The 13,340-nt window shown below is 46.0% G+C and overlaps 1 pseudogene; it reads right to left on the bottom strand.

Moving 5' to 3' along the window:
• Window positions 1-3,393: 3,393 nt before the first annotated feature.
• LOC127689651 (60S ribosomal protein L31-like) lies at window positions 3,394-7,471 on the bottom strand (annotated as a pseudogene).
• Window positions 7,472-13,340: the final 5,869 nt, after the last annotated feature.

Genomic DNA, 13,340 nt, shown 5'->3' with positions numbered 1-13,340 from the left:
TGTCAGCTTGACACAAGCTACCATCATCTGGGTAGAGGGAACCTAAATTGGAAAAATGCTTCTATCAGATTGATCTGTAGGCAGGCCTGTAGGCCCTGTAATTGTGTAGAGCATTTTCTTGATTAATGATTGATATGGGAGAGCCAAGCCCACTGTGGGTGGTACCAACCCTAGGAAGGTCGGCCTAGGCTCTTTGTGAAAGCAGGTTGAGCAAGCCATGAGGAGCAAGCCAGTAAGCAGCATCCCTTCACGGTCTCTGCTTCAGTTCCTGCCTCCAGGTTCCTGCTCTGCTTCAGTTCCTGCCTTGACTTCCCTCAGTGATGGACTGTGATTATGGTGCATAAGCCAAATAAACCCTTTCTTCACATAAATACTTTGGTTTGTGGTGCTTATTACAACAATAGAAAGCACATGGGGACACCATTCACCTAACACTAAGATCTATAGGTCTGTATCCCACCCTATACTGGAACTCGAAATAAGGAAGTTGAATAAGTATTGGATGGAAGCGTATCCTAGGACTCAGGAAGTCCAGGAACCATATAGCTCTGAAGGGAAAAGGTATACCAGTAGAAGGACAGCCCAAGACATGGGAGTCCAAGAACCACACAACTCTAAGGTGGGACAATGTTCCAGCGGAAGGGCATCTTGAGACATAGGAGCCCAGGAACCACACAGCTCTGAGAGAAAGCCTCCTCAGCAGAGGTGTTGCAGCTCCCAGAGGAGGGTCTCCCCAGTTGAGCTGAGGAGCTCAAGAGCCTCAGCCCTGCTCCTTCTCTTCATTGCTTCTTTTCTCCTTGGCTTCTTCCAAGGACAAAGCCACACCAGGCAGAAAATCTCATGAAAGAGATGTATTGGAGGGTCCAGGGTATGAAGGGCCGAACCCAAGGATAACTGCCCTCTGCTCCCAGGAGTGGACATCAGGGAATTGGAGAAAGGGGTAATGCTTATATGGGCTTTCTGAGGGGGGTGGAGCTTCTCAGAGCAGAGATTTCCAGAGTGAGGATTGGTGGAATTTCATGTCCTGAGCTTGGGGAGCTCAGGGATTGGTGGCTTTTTTTTCCAGGCCCATAGGTTAGGATGGGAAGTCCTTTCAGGCTACAGCTTTTGCTGAGGCATCATCTATGTGGGGATGCTGGGGGTGGCAGGGGTGGTGGCTGGAGGAGGTGCTGCCACTGTGGCCAGCATCTGTGGGACAGCTCTTGCCTTGGCATTTCTGTAGGCTGAGAAGGGAAAGGAGATGGACCACCTTGGACAGCTCCTACAGCTCCTGAAGCAGCTGCTGGCTGAAACATGGTGTGGTGCTGCCCATTTTGACAGGAGTCACCATTTTTGACAGCTCCTGCAGAGAGCTTACTGGGGCAGGAAGGAGGGGCCTGCCACTGTTTTGTGGTTTTTGTAGTGCAGATGGGTTCAGGCCTATGCTAGGGTCTGACAGAGCTGAGTTTGAACCCTGATTGCAAAGAGTTGGGAAAACATCTGAAACTCAGAACTGGCTAAGGAGATGAACCCCTTGAAGTCAACCTTCCCAACTCACCCTCTTCAGCTTTAAAACCTCAAATTTAGGAGCTCCAAAAAGATCCTTGTGTCCACATGGGTTTGGTTCAGCACAGAAAGAACACATTTACCTACTCTACATAGTCCTCACAAGGAAGCCTGTGGCCCTGCAGCCCTATCTGTCTCCTATGGACAGAATATGGCCCTGGTACCCTTGGACCATTCTCATTCTCTCTCTCTCTCTCTCTCTCTCTCTCTCTCTCTCTCTCTCGCTCTCGCTCTCGCTCTCTCTCCCTCTCTCTCACATTTTCTGGCTTGTTTCCTGACTTCTCCATGTCACCAGGATGTAGGGGGTTTAACTTAGCAACATCTTTCCATAGGCAATGTCCATACTAGCTATACAACACAGGACTTGCCTTTGCAGCCAGGTTCCTGAGTCTTAGACACAGGCTTGGATGTATCCTGTCTTAGGGTTTTACTGCTGTGAATAGTCATAACCAAGGCAACTGTTATAAAGGACAACATTTTAAAAAAAGATTTATTTATTATTATATGTAACTACACTGTAGTTGTCTTCAGACACACCAGAAGAGGGCGATGGATCTCATTATGGATGGTTGTGAGCCACCATGTGGTTGCTGGGATTTGAACTCAGGACCTCTGGAAGAGCAGTCCCTGCTCTTAACCCCTGAGCCATTTCTGTAAGCCAGCCCAAAGGATGACATTTAACTGGGGCTAGCTTACAGATTCAGAGGTTCAGTACATTATCATCAAGATGGCAGCAAGGCAGCATCCAGGCAGACATGGGTCTGGAGAAGCTGAGAGTTCCTCCTCTTCTTCCAAAGGCAGCTAGGAGAAGACTGGCTTCCAGGCAACTAGGACAAGGGTCTTAAAGCCCACACCCACAGTGACATACTTCCTCCAACAAGGTCACACCTCCAAATAGTGCCACTCCTATTCAATCCACCACATATCCTCAACATAAACGTGCAGATTCCATATCAAAGAAAGCTTCAAGAAAGTAAGCTGCATTGCCCTGCTAGTCTGCCAATGCACTTGCCTGTATGTCCTGTGAGTGGTGTTGTCTTTGACAGGTGGCTCCAGACAGATCACACCAGGCCAAACAGTTCCACGTGAGGTTTATTTATTATAGGGGAGAAGGGTAAAGGTGGTAGTCAGCCATGTGGTTTCTGGGAATATGGTGGCTGTTGCCTTGACAACAGGTGTGTGGGTTGATGTCTCCCTGATACCCACAAGTGGGCCCTCATTAGCATACTGGAAGGAAATGGAGTTTTAATACTTATAAAATGTAGGTGAGGGAACATGATCATGATGGTTGAGCCTGGGCAAGTCTTGGGTATACTGCCGAAATCTCTGTGAAATCCTATGTGTATCAATTCTGTTGTCTCCAGGAAGCACTGGTTCCTTGGAGTTATTTACCATCTCTTTGTCTCCTCCAGTTTTTTTGCCTCTTCTTCTGCCGTCTACATAGATCCTTGAGCATTTCGGAGGGGGCAGGGTGGCTCTCATTTAGGGCTGACTGCTCCTAAGTCTCTTACTCTCTGCCCTTTGTCCAGTTGTGAATCTCTGAGTTAATTCCAATCTAATGAAGCAAGAAGAAGCTTCTCTGATGTGAGTTTGACTGAGGCATTGATCTGTGTCTCAGCCCAGTTTGGCCACTGGGAGCTGCTGATAGAAGGTAGTTTCTGCATATCGGTGATTGATAGAAAGGAATGGATCTGCGCTAGATGGGAAGACTGAGAGGGTGGCCAGGAAAGACTGAAATGTTGAATTCATTTTTCTTTTCCTTTTTCTTTTCTTTCTTTTCTTTTTTCTTTCATTCTTTCTTTCTTTTTTCTTTTTTGGCAGTTCTGCAACTTTATGACATTCAGCAGGTTAGTTGTCATCCACATTGAGATTTTTGAATGTGGTAACAGGCACCTAAGTTACTAATGTGTAGAGCTTGTTTATTGAATCGTCATCCTCTTTACATTTTCTGGACAAACTCAGCTGTGATACGGAACATTCTTTATTCCCTTGGTCCAGACGGCTCTATTGAGCCTGGTGTCAATGCGCACATCTAGTGTCCCCATTTCCTTCATGGCAAACTTCCGAATTTCTTTGAGTGCCTGAGGAGCACACTTCTTGAAGCCCACTCCATGGATGTGCTTGTGAATGTTGATGACATATTCTCAGGTCACAACCTCAGTGATAGCAGAAAGGCCCTTCTTCTCGCCTCTTTGTTTGTTTGTTTGTTTTTGTGAGAGCCATTCAGTTGGGCCCAAGGTGGAAAGGAAGGGCGCTAGGGATTGTGGGAAAGTGAGTCCGAAATGTTGTATTCTTAAAAACAGATAAACTAGAAAGAAAGGAATTGTTCTGGTTGCCGCTGTCTGTTGGGAGAAGGGGACTCCAAAAACCAAATAAAGAAGGTGGGGCTGGGAGAGCTAGATGAACCAACTCCTTTAGTGAAAGGCCAGACCAAAGAAATCTTGGAGAAAGAACTTACCTTGTACGGTGATCTTATTTTAAACGGTTACTGATGGAAAGATTCAAAGAGTGCGTAAAAAAAAGAAAGACCTTGAACTTCCATGTGTCTGTCTCTTAGTTTCAGCAATTGTCAACACAACTGTTTATGCCTCTGCACTCCTCCAGCACCTGCTGGACTCCGCCCCTAAGCACCTGCTGGACTCCACCCCTAAGCACCTGCCTTACTTCTCTAAGCACCTGGTGAACTCCTGTCTTCTAAAGACCTGCTGGACTCCGCCTCCTTCGCCTAAGCACCTGCTCTACTCCTCTAAGCACCTGCTGGACTCATCCAAACACCTGCTGAACTCCTCTTTCCTCTAAACACCAGCTGGACTCCTCTCCTCTAAACACCTGATGGATTCCTCCCCACTGCCCCACCTGCCCAAATATCTAAACACCTGCTAAACTCCTCCCCTTCTAAGCACCTGCTAGATTCCTCCTCCTCCTCTAAGCACCTGCTGGACTCCTCTCCTCTATTGGACTCCTATTGTAAGCACCTGCTGGACTCTGCCCCTAAGCACCTGCCGGATTCTCCATCCCTCTAAGCACCTGCTGGACTTCCCCTCCCTCCTCGCACTTCTGGATTCCCTCTCCCTCCTGCAAGCACCTGTTGGAGAACTCTGACATTACTTCCAGACATTGCAGACCTCACGTGGTTTCTGTATTATCTCAAACAAGTAAGTTGTGTGAGCCAATTTTTGTTTGCTTTGTGTTTTTTTTAGATAAGGATCTCAGTACATAGCCCAGACTGGCTTCATCTCAATCCTCCTGCTACCCAAATGTTCCTGTTCCAGACATACACAGCACAGCCAACTAAAGAAAGAAGAATTTAAAGAAAAAGCACACTATAATATCATTGCATACTTAAAATATTAATACTCAGTCATGGTATATAATGCCTACATTTTTTAATGTCTCTAGTTTTATAAATAGCACATATGTATGCCTCAATACATACATATAATTAGACTGGTTTGTATCAGGAAAGTGTTCATCTATGCCCACTGTATTGCTTTGTATCTAACAGCCTCACCCTATTTTGTCTATTTGTTTGTCCAAGACGCTATTGCTTCTTTGAATCTTGCAATTTGAGCGCTGCCGTCTTGGGTTTCAATAAGGGAGGGGCTGGGAAACTTCTAAAAGTCATTGCCCATGGCAGTTTCAACAATCTGACCATCATCTATGTGGGAAGCACCAGGAAGAGCCACAGAGCACACATTAAGATTGCTAGGTAAGGCGGAAGGTGGTTCACTGATCGCAGGCCAAACTCACATGGCCTCATTTCAGTAATGTGATGCAAACTCACAGTGAAAGGGCACCAGCTGGGTTAAAAAGAAAAAAAAGACAAGAAGCAAGCAAGCAAGCAAGCAAGCAAAACCAGCAACAGATCCAAACCAGAGAGTGGCTGGAAGCCATCCCCAGTGTAGAACCGGGCAGCTTAGGGTGGTGAAGGTGGCTGGATGTGTCTTGGACAAAGCAAGCATTTGTCTGACTTACAAGTCATGGGTTTGAACTGGAGGACTCGGGGAAACTGAGTGATTTCAAAAGGAAAAGCAAGAGGCAAGTGGGAACTCTGATCCAGCCACCAGCTCTACTTACAAGCAAAGCAAGCCCCTGCCGGATTCTCCACCCCCTCTAAGCACCTGCTGGGCTTCCCCTCCCCCCTCTAAGCACTTTCTGAATCCTCTCTCCCTCCTGCAAGCACCTGTTGGAGAATGCTGACATTACTTCCAGACACTGTAGACATCTTGTGGTTTCATCTGTATTATCTCAAACAAGTAAGTTGTGTGAGCCAACTTTTGTCTGCTTTGTGTTTTTTGAGATAAGGATCTCCGTACATAGCCCAGACTGGCTCCATCTCAATCAAGACACATTAGAGCCTGGACAGTAGAGACAAAAGATAAAAGAAACCTAAGTTTACAAGGGGGTGGGGGAAGTTAGATTTGTGTTTTTGTTTCCACTATCCTACAGGTATGGTGGCTCATGCCTGCAATCTCCGCTCTTGAGTTACAGTGGCAGGGGAATTGCCATGAATTCAAGGCTAGCCTGGGCTATATAGTGAGTTCCAGCCCAGCCAGAGCTACATAGCAATACGTTGTCTCTCAAGAGTAAAACTAAACAAAGAACAAGAATCTCATATAATTGAGATCAATGCTTTAAGTACTCAATATTGTTTCATGATATGCTTTTTAAGTCCATTTAGGCTGGCATTAATGTGATATAGTTTGAGCTACTTATGCAAAAACTCACTTCAACTGGTCATTAGCATCACTTAGAAGTTTAAAAAGATCCACTGGACTGGCCTGTGGTTCCCTTTTGATGTGGATGGAGTTAAGGAAATTTCTCACACATCTAAGATTTGATTTAGAGCACAGAAGGCAAAGGTCTCAATAGGGTACAGAAAGAGTTTTCATGAGTACAAGAGCAGCTAGCTCAGGTGTGATACCAGTTTCCAGGTATGGATGGCACTGTTGGAATTCTGGAAATGGTCCCCAGTGTGCACTGCTTAATGTCAGTGTAAGAAGCAGCCTTAGGATTTTTCTGGTGGCCCCATCTCCACTACCCTCTCCCCCTGAAGCCCTGAGCTTCTGCATCTGCAATTACAGAGGTCTTTCCTTCAGAAGAAAAGCAATAGTTCCCTAAACAGGGAAGATTAATCACCATCCAAGAAACTCAATGCTTTCACCATCTCATGCCTGTCCTGATAGACATACGTTCATTCTCGGGACATCTCTTCCTGGAGAGACTTTCTGTGGCAAAGGTGACCTTTGTACTTTCACCCCTCTGGGCCTCCTCGGATCCCCTACTTTCCATACCTGGTCACCTATCTCCTAGGGCTTACTTTGTTCTAGCCTATTGTTTGATTTCAAGTAAGTTTAACAGACAGGGGAGGGAGGGAGATCTATTACTGTTGCTCCAGATGTGCTCACAGCCCCATCTCCAAACCTAGTTGCCTCTTGTGAAGAAGAGGGCACTTAAGCTAAATCTCATTTACATCACTAAGCACGCACTTTGCATTCCTGTGATGCCCCTCCAATGCAGTTGCACAGAGTACATTTGCAAGCCCCTTCTGTCAGTGCGATTCCTGTGGGATCAATTACTAAACTTCAAAGGACAGAGAGGTTGGTTCCCTTCACTATTACAATGATTCTGACCAACTCGTACCAAAGCACAAAGGCTTAAGAACAAATCATTGAGAACCTTTGGGTTCCTATCCTCACATTTCATAGTGGTCCATGCAGGACCTGTACGCATGACCTGTTGGAAGTGACCTTAACTGTTCTGGCTTCTACCCTTGATTTTTTGTACTAGGACTTGTCCGAAGGGACCAACCTGATGGAACAATCTTTGACAGAAGTGAATTTCCTAAGCTCGCAATCAGAGGCTGACACATTCCGTTCCTCTCCTTATTGGGACAATAGTCAGTGAGCTTATGATTCTCAGGCATAATGGGTGGAGCCCTTAAGTTCTTTCTCTTTCCTGTATTGTCTTTTCAGGAGGTTCCCCCCTTTATTATTTTTTAAAAAGATTTTATTTATTTATTTATTTAATGTATATGAGTACACTGTAGCTGTCTTCAGACACACCAGAAGAGGTCATCAGATCTCATTACAGATGGTTGTGAGCCACCATGTGTTTACTGGTGAAATTAGGACCTCTGGAAGTCAGAGCTCTTAACCACAGAGCCATCTCTCCAGCCTCGAGGTTCCCTTTTAAAATAGGCTGAGTATATAAATGTTACTGGCATAAAATGACAACCATGCTTCAAAGAAATAGAAAACTAGCTAAAGGCCTGCCCGACAGAATATTGCACATGTTAGCATTCCTTCTAGGCAACGGCCAGGTATGAAAGAGAAGTCATACTGGTCCAGATGATATAGAAGAGAAGTTTATACTGGTCCAGATGATATAATTGACCATGGTTTGGGGACCTGGATTTAAGTTTCCTTGAAAGTCATATCCCACCATAGAAGAGACTGCATGAGCTGATGTGATCACAGAATAAAAGCAAGTCACAAATTCATGAACCTAAAGGATGCACGTGTGGGTCATTGAGTGGGTCAACATGGTAGCAAGAACACAGCAGCAAGGTAGGACAGTCTCTTTGAGCACAGTTTAGCTTTAAGATTGGAGGAAAAATATAGCTTCTTTAAGTTAAATGGCAAAACCCAAGAGTTTTCATCTGAAAGTAAGTCAGAGGCAGGAGCTGGCTAAAAGGGACAATAATCTATAAGAAAGGGCTAAAGAGCAGAAGATAATCCTCTCAGTTGACTCACAATGTCCCATCCAGTCTCAGAGATCTTCCCAGCCCTGGACAGGCAGTTTGCACGATCTTTCACATAGACACAGGTCTCCAGGGGACCTCAGATCATGGTGGGTCCTGCTCTGCAGACCAGACTTCCCAGAGGAGGTGCGTCATCTCAGAGGGTCTGGTCCTCAGCCTCCTGCTGGAGCTGCAGTGAGATGAGAAGTTCTCTGTTCTAAACTACATTCTTAGAGCTCACAGAAAGTCTGACATTTCTTCAGTTAAGACAGCAGCCAGAGAGGTGAGAGTTTTGACCTGCTCAGGATCTAACAAGGCAAGTCTGTTTCTCACATAGAGAGAAATCCGGCTTAAAGACTTGGCCTCTGGGCATCTAACATTGTTTGAATCTTAAATTGCTGATAATTATTTGGTTCTGCTTTTTTTTTTTTTTTCAAATTCAAGGGTTCTCAAAGTGATAGTATCTTCATAGGCAAGGTTGAAGTAATTTCAAAATAGAGTTTGGAATAAATGTTTGCTTTCAAAAGATTCCTTATTTAACATTCTTACTTTACAGACTTAAGTTTGAAGCCCATATTACTGAAGGAAGGCTATTTAGATTTTATTTTAAAGGACACAAAGGGAAGACAAATATTCATAACTGTCTATCATTTCAGTGATGGGTGGGGTTAGGGACCCACAAGGGCCTTGAGTTGCTATGACAGCCGCATATCTCAGCAGCAGTTTTAATTAAGACGTTCAGGTCCTGGTTATGATCTGACAATTCTTTCCCACACCTAGGATATGGCTGTCTCAAAAGTATGAGTTTGAATTGACCTAGGTGAGACAAAGAAGCAAGTCTCTAACAGTCTACTTTGATTTACACCTCATTTTCAGACACTGTCCATACATCCTTATCTGGAACTCCATCTTCTATTCTTTCCTGGAGAGAAGGCATGGGAGATAGAGAGAGAAAGAGAGAGAGAGAGAGAGAGAGAGAGAGAGAGAGAGAGAGAGAGAGAGAGAGAGAGAGAGAGAGAGAGAGAAGCCTGGTACAGTTCTTTGTTAGTTTCTACAAAAGCAAGTTAACTTCCTTCCTTCTTTTCCTTCCTCCCCCCCCCACCTCTTTTCTTTCCGTATTGAGGTTTTTGTTTTGTTTTGTTGAGAGTCTATCAGTAGCTCAGAATGACCTGGAACTTACTCATAGCCCTCATATTCACAGCATTTATCTTCCCAAGTGTACTGGCTGGTTTTGTGTGTCAACTTGACACAGGCTGGAGTTATCACAGAGAAAGGAGCTTCAGTTGGGGAAGTGCCTCCATGCGATCCAGCTGTGGGGCATTTTCTCGATTAGTGATCAAGTGGGGAGGGCCCCTTGTGGGTGGTTCCACCTTTGGGCTGGTGCTCATGGGTTCTATAAGAGAGCAGGCTGAGCAAGCCAGGGGAAGCAAGCCAGTAAGAAACATCCCTCCATGGCCTCTGCATCAGCTCCTGCTTCCTGACCTGCTTGAGTTCAAGTCCTGACTTCCTTTAGTGATGAACTGCAATGTGGAAGTGTAAGCTGAATAAACCCTTTCCTCCCCAACTTGCTTCTTGGTCATGATGTTTGTGCAGGAATAGAAACCCTGACTAAGACACCACGTATAGGACTCCAGGCCACTGCTCCCAGCCATATGAGGATATAATCCAGAGAAATCACAGGGCAGTGGCTTTTAGGGAAGGGAATTGGCATAGTTGGTGGAGAAGACAGGGTTTAGGCTTTGCAGAAAGAGGTTAACTATATTTATCATGTGGACAAGTGAAAGGAGAAGAGAGAAAGGGAAGTTCTCAGGCTTCTGGTTCCAGGGTTAACCTGGCTGGACAGGTTCTTGTAGTATAGTTCCGTGTGGCACCTCTGTCTCCTCCCTGCCCCTGGCTACAGAGTTCCTGCTTCATCCCAACCTGGAAGCCTGCATTCAGAGCTGGGGGCCAGTTACACCCTCTCTGACTTGCCTGTGGAGACCAAACAAAATAAGTCAGTGACTCCATTTTCCCTTAGGACTGTTCTCTCAACATGCAGGACAAGAGGAACCAATGGGCCAAAGGTTGCTGTTTCTACTGAGGAGGGGCCCTCCAGACATTTAGCCAAAAGAGAGCTGACTGCAGGAAACAAGGTGAGAATTGACAAGATGGCAATCAACGGGTACCTGTAGGGGCCAGAAGTGGAAACTTCAGAGTTCTTTGGAAAATATATTGGATGGTGTTTTGCTAGGGCAAATGTGTGATGGAATATTTAGCTGAAGTGGACACAGGTCAAAGACTAAGGCAGACCCAAGAAGGAACACTTGGCTGAAGCAGACGCAGGAGAAAGGATGTTCTGCTAAAGCAAGCTCATGAAAGGACATGTGCTGAAGGATTCTTTGCTATCAACTCGCATGTGTTGCTCTGCCTTACAGTGTGGAGTTGAGCTCCATTTGTCCAGACTCCGTAGTGAGAACTGTACCAAAAAATTTCTGGTGGTGTGCCGTAGTTTCTTGTTGCTTCCTCGGCCTCTGGCTGATGGGCAGAGTGATGTCAAGGGAGACAGATGCATGTGCTGAGGCAAGGCATGTGCTAAGACGAGACCCATGGAGGACATGTGATGTCTGGAGGGAATAAATAGGACTCCAGGGACAATGAAGGAGGCTGAGCTAGGCTTGCTTCTAGATCTCTTGTTGGTCTCCTATCTTAGCTGAGCCTCACTTTACTGAGGCCCAACCTAGAACTTCTGGAGTTCCTCCTGGTCCCTCCTGCTGACTCATGCCGAGACTGAGGCCTGGCTGTCTCTGCTAGGTAGTGCCGCCACAGCTGATTGGTGTTTGCTATCCCGACTCTACCAAACTGGACTACAGGTGTATCCATGAAGTGTCTGTGCGTGGATCGAGCTGCTGCTGCTGCTGACCTGTGAACTGAACTGCCGATTTCCAGACAACACAGATGGGAATTGCTCTAAAGAAACTTTCTAAAAGAGTTCACTTCCCCATATACTTTGTTTTTTCACTACCTCTGGTGGCCGGTGAGCGACACAGGAGGTCAAAATGTTTGAGAACCATCATTAAAAATAGGATTTTAAAAAAATTAAAGCTGCAGGGGCCCCTCCTTATTCCTAAGGTCTTGGATAGAATGCTACCACACCGTGGATGGCTTGGGGATAACAAGGCTAATGGCAGGCATAATGCCAAGTTTGCCTGGATCCTGCATAGAGCCTGACATGAAATCCCTCAGTGTCTCTTCATCCAGGTGGTTTACTTCCCTAGCCTGCCCCTGCAAGCTCTTCTGTCGGCAGTGATCACCACTGACTGGAGAGTCTGCATCACTGACTGGGTGACAGTCCCTCCTGCGAACACCATCCGCCCCACCCCAGGTTACCCTGACGGTACAGGTTCCTCTCTGTAATTCTTTCTTGCCGTTGGGTTTTGTGGGCATGCTACGGCAGGACACACTGATGGTGGCCGTGAGTCAGACAGTTCTGTCCTTTCTCTTTCTCAAGTGCATGCAGCATGGGAACAAGCACCTTCAGCTCAGTTCACAACAGGTTTTGAGAAAGGGATTGAAAAGCTTCTGTAATCTCTTGCAGGTCTTTGTTTTGCATTCCAGGGTTGTGCTGGTTAGTTGTTGTTGTTGTTGTTGTTTTGGTTTGTTTTGGGTTTTGGTTTTGGTTTGTCACCTGGATACAAGCTGGGGTCATCTGGGAAGAGGGAACTCAGCTGAGAAAATGCCTGCACTAGAAAGCCTGCTGGTTAGTCTGTGTGCCATTTTCTCAATTAATGATTGATGTGGGATTTCCAGCCCTTGGCAGAGGAGTGTCACTCCTGGGCACATGGTCCTGGGTGGCATCAGAAAGTAGGCTGAGTGAACCAATGGGTAGAGAGTTCCTCTGTGGCCTCTATAGGTACCCGAGGCCTGCAAAGCTTGTGACGCCATACAAGCAATGTATAGGTCTGTTGCCAAGGCAACAGCTGCTGTTTACCCAGAATTCCATAGCCCACCTTTACCTGAAATTATGTCACCCCCGGTATATAACCGGGCAGCGCTCTTTTCCTCTTTCTCTTTTCTCTTCTCCCCTTCCTTTCCGCCCGCTACCCCTTCCCTATCTTAAATAAAGCCCCATGTGGAACTATCTGGTCTAGCGTGTCTCATTTCGGCTCACGGTTTCACCATGTCCCGCTGCGCGGTGCCCGTGGTACGCGAGTGTGGGAACATCGAGCAGGGAGCAGCCTCAACGCAGTGAGCAGACAGGACCTTCTAGCGAGCGCAGAAACCAACAGCCTCTGCATCAGTTCTTTTACTCAGGTTCCTGTCCCAACTTCCTTTTGTGAGAGACTATGATCTGGATGTATGAACCAAATACACTTTGCTCGCCAACTTGTTTTTGGTCATCACAATACAAAGCCAAATAAGACAAGGGCCCTGTTTTGGGTTCCAAGCCAGGTTCCTGTGAGATTGTGGCATTAAGAGTTATAGTATCTGGCAATTACAAATAGGGCTGCTATGAACATAGTAGAGCATGTATCCTTATTACATGGTGGGGAGTCTTCTGGGTATATGCCCAGGAGTGGTATAGCAGGATCTTTTGGAAGTAAGGTGCCCAGTTTTCGGAGGAACCGCCAGACTGATTTCCAGAGTGGTTGTACCAATTTGCAACCCCACCAGCAGTGGAGGAGTGTTCCTCTTTCTCCACACCCTCTCCAACACCTGCTGTCTCCTGAATTTTTAATCTTAGCCATTCTGACTGGTGTAAGATGAAATCTTAGGGTTGTTTTGATTTGAACCCAGGTATCCCTCAACAGAAGAGTGGATGCAAAAAATGTGGTATATCTACACAATGGAGTACTATTCAGCCATTAGAAACAATGAATTCATGAAATTCTTAGGCAAATGGATGGAGCTAGAGAATATCATACTAAGTGAGGTAACCCAGACTCAAAAGGTGAATCATGGTATGCACTCACTAATAAGTGGATATTAACCTAGAAAACTGGAATACCCAAAACATAATCCACACATCAAATGAGGTACAAGAAGAAAGGAGGAGTGGCCCCTGGTTCTGGAAAGA

The sequence above is a fragment of the Apodemus sylvaticus genome, chromosome 7 (genome assembly GCF_947179515.1).
Source record: "Apodemus sylvaticus chromosome 7, mApoSyl1.1, whole genome shotgun sequence".
NCBI lineage: Eukaryota > Metazoa > Chordata > Mammalia > Rodentia > Muridae > Apodemus > Apodemus sylvaticus.
Note: the sequence above shows the minus strand (reverse complement) of the source record. Positions and strands in the feature narration are given on the sequence as shown.